Source organism: Morone saxatilis, unplaced genomic scaffold (genome assembly GCF_004916995.1).
Source record: "Morone saxatilis isolate NCDOM2014 unplaced genomic scaffold, NCSU_SB_2.0 Contig18, whole genome shotgun sequence".
Classification (NCBI taxonomy): domain Eukaryota; kingdom Metazoa; phylum Chordata; class Actinopteri; family Moronidae; genus Morone; species Morone saxatilis.
Genome location: NW_023339740.1, coordinates 17,770,631 through 17,779,289, shown reverse-complemented (window position 1 = coordinate 17,779,289; position 8,659 = coordinate 17,770,631). Strand labels below are relative to the sequence as shown.

Here is an 8,659-nt window from a genome sequence, read left to right as displayed (position 1 = left end):
GCATTAATGTAATGCATACTTTATATACAGGGTGGGTATAAGAGTCAGTGACAGTGGGTACATCTCAAACGCTGATGAGGGTGGGCTTCATTGGCAGATGAATGAATGAATGAATGAATGAATGATATGGTGGGTTCCACTCTAGTTAACGAACAAGAAGAGACTGCTAACAAAGGAAACATCACCAAAGTCCGGATGACCAGTGGAAAACTTCAGCCTGTCCAACAGTTTCTAGGTCTGTCGTCTGACGATGAAGATGATGACACAGACACAATTTGGCATCAACAGCATGTCACCGTTCTGCCTGATGTCATCAGCGCAGGCTGCTATGGGGGGTGGGAATACATTCTTGGCAAGCATCAGGCCCCTTAGTATCAAACGCACTGTCTGAATGCCACAGCTTACTTTATTGTTAAATGGGCATATCCCTTCTTGGCTACTTTTACCCAGACAATGTTTATTCAGCCTGACAGTGACTTCAGTTTACATGAAATGTCTCTACGTTCCCAGCATCACACGTTCGGGATGTTGTTTGCTATGCCAGTGTGCGTCTGCAGAAGCTGTAGCAACATGTTCAAGTCAGACAGTGACTAAATAGTGTTGTCTGCACCTTTATAAACCCATGCCATCCAAGAATAAACCTTTTTCTGTGCTACAAGCAAGGTTCATACCAAATAAAAGACATACTACAGTAACTGCATTAAGTTACAAGGAAGTAAAACAAAAAAAAACCCTGACTCAAATCCCCAGCTTCAAAGCTTTGTGTCAATAGAAAACTATTACACAATGAATTTCAGTTTTAAGGTGGCCACGCTAAAGCCCAAAAGAGCGAATATATACAGTAGCTATGGCTATCCCAGCTGGCTTATTTATCACGTGACTGCTCGCTGCCTATGAGGACTCATATCTTGATGGAAGTGGTATGTGATGTTAGTGGTTATATTTTTATGTTGGTGGTTTCATTATTTTTAATAGCTGTTGTAAACAAATATCTATTAGGCTTGTGCTGACTGGATCTTGTAACAACAATAAAAGGGTGGATCAACGATTGGCTCTTCCTACACCGAAGTTACTATCAAAACTAAGGTGTTATAAAAGCAATCTCTCGAATCTGCACCCGACTGTGCATTTAGAAAAGTTTGTGGTGGAGCAGCATGTCGGCATGAGTCACTTTTAAATCCTTAACTCTAACCTAGTTTTGGATCAGATACTCCACATCTACATTCTGCACATGCCTGCTTATCAAAACGTTGCCCGGTGTTCCAAAAGAGTAGTTTACATTATGAATATGGTTTGGATTGTGATATATGGGGATATATAATTGTCTTTAATCTGACCTGTATTTGCTAACTAGCTATCTTACTGTTCAGTCTGCACTGCAGTGTAGTAACGTTACATAAACTGGGATTTTTTATTTCTTTTCTATGCAGCAAACACAACATAAAGCAATTTAATGGCTGACTAAAGCAACTACCCCTAAAGCAAACGTATTCTTTATCCGATTACTCAATTAACTGACTGAATAATCAATAGAATACTCAATTATGAAAATAATCATTGGCTGTGGCCTTATATCTCACTTAACCTTGTCACACAAAGCCTGATTGGAAATATAGTAGCTACCAACACTAAAAACAGTACAAAGTCAGAGAGGATGGACAGAGAAAACAGTTTTTAGATCACAAGCATGTAGTTTCCAAACCTGGCCAACACAGAGGCAACAGGGGCGCAGAACACGAACCTGCTGTCAGGCAGTCAGGACCCTTTGTGTACAAGGCCAGTGTTTCTTATACCAGTCCCTCTTTACTCCTTCATAAGACCTTCCAAAAGTATAATTTTGTGATTATTTGTTCAGACAGTAAATAATAATGTGAAATTATCACCCATACTCGTTATCTGCAAAAAGAAAGAAAAGAAAATCAAGCACTTCTTGCAGCAATCTTCAAATACATTCAACACGGCCCAATAAGTAGTACATATGCCTATCGGCAGGGTTGTCTCCTCTGACTATTGCTGCTTTTCTCTGCATTTCTCTCAATTTATTTTTACCCTCTCCCACTTCCTCGTCTGAGAGCTGTGTGCGGGGTCAGCCAGCGCTCTGCTCTCACTGCAGCACAGACGCACACTAGGACTGACAAACCACCAGCAGAAGGACGTGATTCCATTTATTTGTTTTCAAGATGAGTTTGTAACAACGGGGCAGCTCTGTTAATGTGTGCCTGATCTCATTGTTTAAAATGTGTGCGCCCACTCATGTGTGAGCTGAACCACTTACTGCGTCTCTTTTGAGGCTACCTAATCCAGATCGGCCGTAGCCTTTTTTTTAGTCAGTGGCCGGTCCAACCCACATGTGCTGTGGCCAACTGGAGGACCCTGGAGCAAAGCAGACACCGGTTTGTGCATACGGAAGAATTAACAGGCAGTAACACCATCTAGGGGAAGTGCTATCTTAACACTTCCCCTAATGTCCCACAGACTGGGACACAGAGCACAACACTAATCTGTGCTGAACGAACCCAAAGTGAGTTAGCCCATGGTGCATCGTGTTAAAATAAACGTTTGTTTGGGTGTAATAAAGAATCGGCACAGAAAAATCCCACGCAGTGCTCAGGCTTCAAACTGAGGCGTTCTGATCAATCTCAAGTATTTGCAGCAAACGCAGACATGACCCCAATAACTCCAACGCCATCACAAACAGCACGATGTCCTGTAAGTCACATAAACACGTCAACAGGACAGTCAGCGCTACACCGTTATTCACACCTGCACTACTGTTGCTGTAATTCACACGGGCTGTCCACACAGTGCTGCAGTGTATCACCATTAACACGGTTTGGTCTTTGTCAATCGCATCTGCGCTCACAAATCACCACTGACACACGCAGACAGCTCTTAAAAAAATGAACACGGCGCCATAAATCATGACGATCACGCTGAATCTGTGTAAGATCGGGGATCGTCAGAGAAACATCTAGCCCCACTGTACAGCACTGACCTGCATGATCTAAAAGTAGCTAGTATGTGGGAAAATGCGAGCTGTGCTATTCAGGATCAGCCTGTGATGTTTGTGGCCTCTGCTGAGAAGAAGGCTACATGCAGACAGGAGCTCCTTCTTCTTTACTTGCATGTGAAAGATTTTCTTGCTTTATAGTGGAGGTGGGCGTCCTCCAAAATCAGAAGAAGCCAATATACCTTTATGAAATAAAACCTTCAGAGGAAAATTGCAGAGGCACTATTTTACATAGATCCAGTGAGTCAATGTTTTAGACCATCAATCTAATGGCTGAATTGATCACAAATGAACAGACTGCATGGCAGCAAATGTAATACCTCGTATGTTTGTTTAGCAGTGGTTTATCAGAAAACACATTTCACACAGAAAAACAAACTTTTTAAGTATTTGAAGTTTGGATCCTGAGTTTAAAATTGACTTTTGCAGGTAGCACAGTTTGACTTCTGACAATGAGACTAGACTCCATAAATCTAAAACTAAAGAACAAACTGAAGACATACAGTCTTATACAGAGTGCTTAAAGGTCCAGTGTGACATTAGAAGGATCTATTGGCAGAAANNGCATAACTATGTTTAATTAGTGTATACTCACCTGAAAATAAGAGTCATTATGCTTTCATAACCTTAGAATAAGCCCGTTTATCTACGGAGGACGCCATATTTTACCGCCATGTTCCTACAGTAGCCCAGAATAGACTCTAGTAGGGCCGTTTTTCACACGTTTACACGGCCACCATAGTTTTTCCTCATCACACTGGTCTTTTAACACTGGAGCCAATGTAGGAGGGTTGATTATCCGTCATTAAAGTTTCACAATATCAACTTGCTATCATATTTGCGAAAACAACAAGTTGCACAACTCTGCACCCGAGTTGAATCACTGCCGAGCCCTAGTCAGGGTTCTCATTTTCAGGCAACATAAACTTTTATCATCAATACATTTTTCCATGCTGTGGGACAGTTTGTGTGGCTGAGCAGCAGCCGTTTTAATAACACTAATGGCTGTAAGTTAAGCTCTTTGTTAGTCAACCAACACATTATCCAGCATTGTGTGGGAATATTTCTAAGGGTTTTCTCCATTACAGTGATTTATTAAGTTCCAAGGACATACAATAGGCTACCTGCCACAGAACAAGGGCACAGTATTTATAGTCGGCACTGGCCACTAATGGCTCAAGGATCTAACGTAGTGAGATTAAATTTTAAATTAGCAACTGTTTGTTTCTGCTATTGTGTCACTTTATCAAGTGTTGGTATTTGTTCAGGTGAGAAAGGAACCGTTTAAACCTCTAATATGTGGCTGATGTGGCTATATGTACAGATATTTCAATAACTATAACACAAAAACAAAAGAAGCAGTGCAGTCTTTATCAAACTCATTTTATTTTATACATTATGGAGCAGAAATAGCCCCACTGCTTATCTTTTGACTGCATCTCACTGTCAATTAGGTTATTTTTAACAGAAAGGTCTGTTAATGGACCTTTGAGTTGGGATTATTTTGCCACAGTACAGTATTGTGTTTAGTGTAATCACCAGAGCTGAGCAGAGCAAGTGATATGAGCAACAACGCCGCTGATTGGTCATCCTGCCGTCCTCCAGAGTTTGGACTCCTGAGCTTGCCATGTTTGAATTCCCAAGTATGAGTAAAAACTTGGTGCACTGTATATTGAGAATGGCCTTCGGTCTTCTCTGGAAAGACACTTCTTATAGTGTGACCAGTCAGTCTTTCTCAGTAAACACATGAGGGAGATGCACCACGCCATAAGCCACAATCAGATACAAGGCAGATACCTTATCTGGGACAGCAGCAACGTAAACTAGTGTGAAGAACACAGATCAAAATCTAATGTGAAGTAACCAAAACTGTTCTAACTCACTAAATTTTGTTCATGTCAGACATGTTGGAACAGGAAGCTCGAGAAAATGTGTATTCAGGGTCTTTAATATTGTGATTTATGATTCAATCGAGGCCCCTTCAGTCAGAAAACAGCGCTGCTTCGAATTCTGATTTTGATATGAAAACTTTTATCCCCAGTTCACTTCTTATCATGACTAACAGCCAAATCTCCTAATTTCTTAAGCAATTTTTTTTTTAATTATGGGAACTAAGGAGGAGGATAACACACCTGCTGAACGAATGTGTGTTATATTCACCGAGCTCCAGTGTGTGTGCGCGTATGTGTGTATTTTTTGTGTAAGTGTGATATCCCTCGGGAGCTCCAAAACAGGGCTAATGAAGCTAGACAGGCCGCTAAATCTCAACTGCAGAATGATTACTGAGCTCAGTTTAGGAAACACCCCCAACTGGAGCATCCAGCCGACCGAGCTGCAAAGTGCAGAGAGTCAGGACCTGTATTACTGACGGGGCTGAGGGAAATGTCAAATGTGAAAGATACACATCCACTTTAACCAACAGAGCTGTCTACACTGGCTGCATAATGAGTAACTCACTCAAAGTGTCTTTTTTTAACGCTTCAAGTCAACAACTATTTGTCAATTAATGACGTAGTTGAACAGAAAATGAAACAGCAAAAGGTTTTAAGCAAAAGAAAACTAAAACTTACCGGTTTCAACTTCTCAACTGTAAATATTTGCTTCCTTTTTGGTTTTCTATGTGGGTGAGATGTACTGCTACAGGCGTGGCCGCTTCAAAAACGCCTTGGCAAAGTGTGCCAGGCAAAACAGCTGGTACATTTGTGGAGTAGGGCTGAATGCACAACCGGGCCATTAAATATGATTAACAGACAAAAAAAAAATATATAAATATGATTGCATATTATATGATGAACGTCAGCTCTTAATGGAGTTTAATTTGGGTTTACCCCCAATACACCCCTACTCTCTCTCAGTCCAACAGCTAATTGAAGGAAGTGGTAAAGCCTCCCTCCTGCTTGATTTCATTGGCTTCCTGGGCTAAGTGACATTGATCAGCAGTACTGTTCGACGGCTCACATCTAAAAACTGCTAGAAAAACACAATGTGCGGCGCAAGAGAACAGTGCATGTTGGGTGTACTGTACCACAGGAAAACAATGGTTTTGCTGGCGAAGCGTTGTTTCTGTGTGATTTGCTCCTTTGAGAGTAAACTGTATGTATTATTATTATTATTATTATTATTATTATTATTATTATTAACTGAGTATCTTCTGGTTTCTGACTGTTGGTCGGACAAAAAAAGCTATTTAAATATTTCTACTTAATTATGAGGGCATTTCTCATTATTTCTGACGAGACTAAACAATAATCAAGAACATAATTCGATTATTTGATAATAAAAATAATTGTTAGTCTGTGCAGCATTCCCCATTAATTACCTAGACTATGGCCGCCTGCCACGGTCTGATCTGTCCTGCTCATTTCTCTTGAACATTGTGTTTTGTGCCATTGCTTCAGCAAAGCATCTTTCACTCCCCGTAAGTATCCAACATCGATTAACTCTTATTATTATTCACTCTGCCCATCCCGTACAGCCTAATGACAATCGCACATGCTCTGTAGAGAAACAGAGAGACGTTATCTGGTGCAGATGCGGTGGATCTTTCACGAGCACGGACCAGGTGAGTGCGGTGAACACCATCACTTGGTGCTGATGTCGCCGGGTACCATGTTGGTTTTCGATCGTGTACATCATGAACAACAAGCCTCCTCCACACGCAATTCACAAGCGAGAGTTGTGTTTTTGGGATGACTTTATAAAACACCTTGCTGAAGAAAGTCATCAGAGACACAGGGAGCTAGAGGCCGAGAGAGAGGCGGGGTGCTTTCACTGTGTACCTCATTGATGTGACTGCTATCCTCTTTTGTGCAGTAACTGCTCAAACAATGTGTCTCTGGTTCACTTTAAAATCCACATTCAGCATAACTGCAACATCAGAGGAGTGTGTCTCCTTTGTTTCTTACATAACAAGCAGTAGAAATGACACTTAAACAAGGAACTCTCCAGATGAATCTGCCTTTCCTGTTGTCACAGGATGTCACATAGTATTTCTTTGAAGACAATTCCTTTTTAAATGTTGTTAGTAGTATTCTTTGTTGGGTTTTGTCAGTGGCTTTCTCTAAAATACAACAAATACAGAATAATGAAAAACCTTATTACTGTTCTAGTATTGTCACATTAACACCTCTCTCAACATAAGCTTATTTGTTGAAAATATGTGTTGTATGTTTCCATTAACAACAACAACAAACTAACTTTGTTAAGACTTTGGCTATTCAAGGAAAAATAAATTGCAGACATTTCAGAAAAAGCTATGCTTTCTGCAATATCGATGTACCAGCCCAGTGAAAGGACACACCAGCACTTGAATCTGCCTTTTTCTGCTCGTTACAGAGCATTCAACAGCTTACTGCACCAAACTGAACCCCTGCAGCCTGCCTCTCCTGTGCTTTCGTCTTGGACCAGAGCCCACGGGCAGGCAAACACACACGCACACTGTATACACACACGCACAAACGTGTACGAGCACACACAGGGATGCAGAGATACTGGCCCACAACAATCAGCCTCAGCATGAACACCCGCACACAAACACACATGTAAATGACACGGTAACACATTCGGCCAGGCACAGATGACTGTCACAACCTCTCAGCAACACAACAGTGGGAGAACAGTTAAAGCCTGACTGCAGGGTGCTGCAGGCTGTGGCGACTGCAACAGATGGAGCTGCAGCAGCGGCGGCAGCAGCAGCGGGGCAGGTGAGGTGAGAAGGAGTCGTATCTCCTGCATGAATGCACATGTGTGTGCATGTGTGTTTTTGCAACAAAGTCTTTCACCCCGGCTATTTTAAGATGGCTCTTTATAAATCCTACAGCACGGCCATGTCTCCGGCAGGAATTCAAAAGGACAACGTGCATAAAACATGACAGACAGAGGAGTAGAGAGAGAGAGAGAGAGAGAGATAAATACATGCCAATATAATAAGGTATGTAGAGACGGCGTTCAATGCAGCAGCGGCAGCAGCACTATCAAGCACACTGACGGAGATCTGGAGAGGTAGATATGCTACCTCGCTAGCATAATGTGTGACAATGTTAAATGCTGCCGCTCAAAGAGAGTATGGCATTCGCTCCGCTGTAGGAACAGACGAACACAATCATCCCGACTCTCACTGACAGAGCAAAGTGACAAGAGGCGAGAAGAGAGAGGGGAGAGAGAGAGAGTGAGAGAGATGCCAAAGACATGTAGCCTCAGACCTAGCGATGATGTCTTAAAACACCCACCTCAGTCTGCTGCCGATTCCTGACGCAGTGAGCCACAACCAGGGAGTAAATGCAGAATACAGTAGCTGTGATGGAGGAGCAGCAGCCAAAATCCAAGAGGTTGAGCAGGAGAACAGAGAGGAGGAGAGCGGGAGAGGAGGAATGATACAAGACTGGTGAATGTGAGATCCTGTGGGACTGAGACTATATGCCGGAGTGAGAGGAGCATGTATGTCTGACAGCAGGAAGACAGAAATACAGAAAGACGGAAAGAAAGTGACACAAGACAGACAGAACAGGGACGGGGAACCGGGAGGAAGAAAGAAAGAAAGAGACAGAGAGAAGACGCAGAATAAATGTGTGAGCTTGGAGAGTCACTGAGCAGAGCAGATGCATTAAAGGAAATGCCCCTCCCTCTTTCCTCTGCACACACACGCACACA

At 42.2% G+C, this 8,659-nt stretch overlaps 1 protein-coding gene across 3 annotated transcripts in view; it reads right to left on the bottom strand.

Moving 5' to 3' along the window:
* The window catches only part of kcnab2a (potassium voltage-gated channel, shaker-related subfamily, beta member 2 a), an 80,847-nt gene that overhangs the window by 67,989 nt on the left and 4,199 nt on the right, over positions 1–8,659 (bottom strand). The window contains exon 1 of one of the 3 annotated variants that reach the window (XM_035661641.1): positions 8,239–8,558. The exons of the other annotated variants lie outside the window; for them this stretch is intronic. The gene's annotated coding sequence lies outside the window, so the exon portion shown is untranslated. Of the gene's footprint in view, positions 1–8,238; positions 8,559–8,659 lie in introns of those variants that run through there. 3 annotated transcript variants of the gene reach the window in all.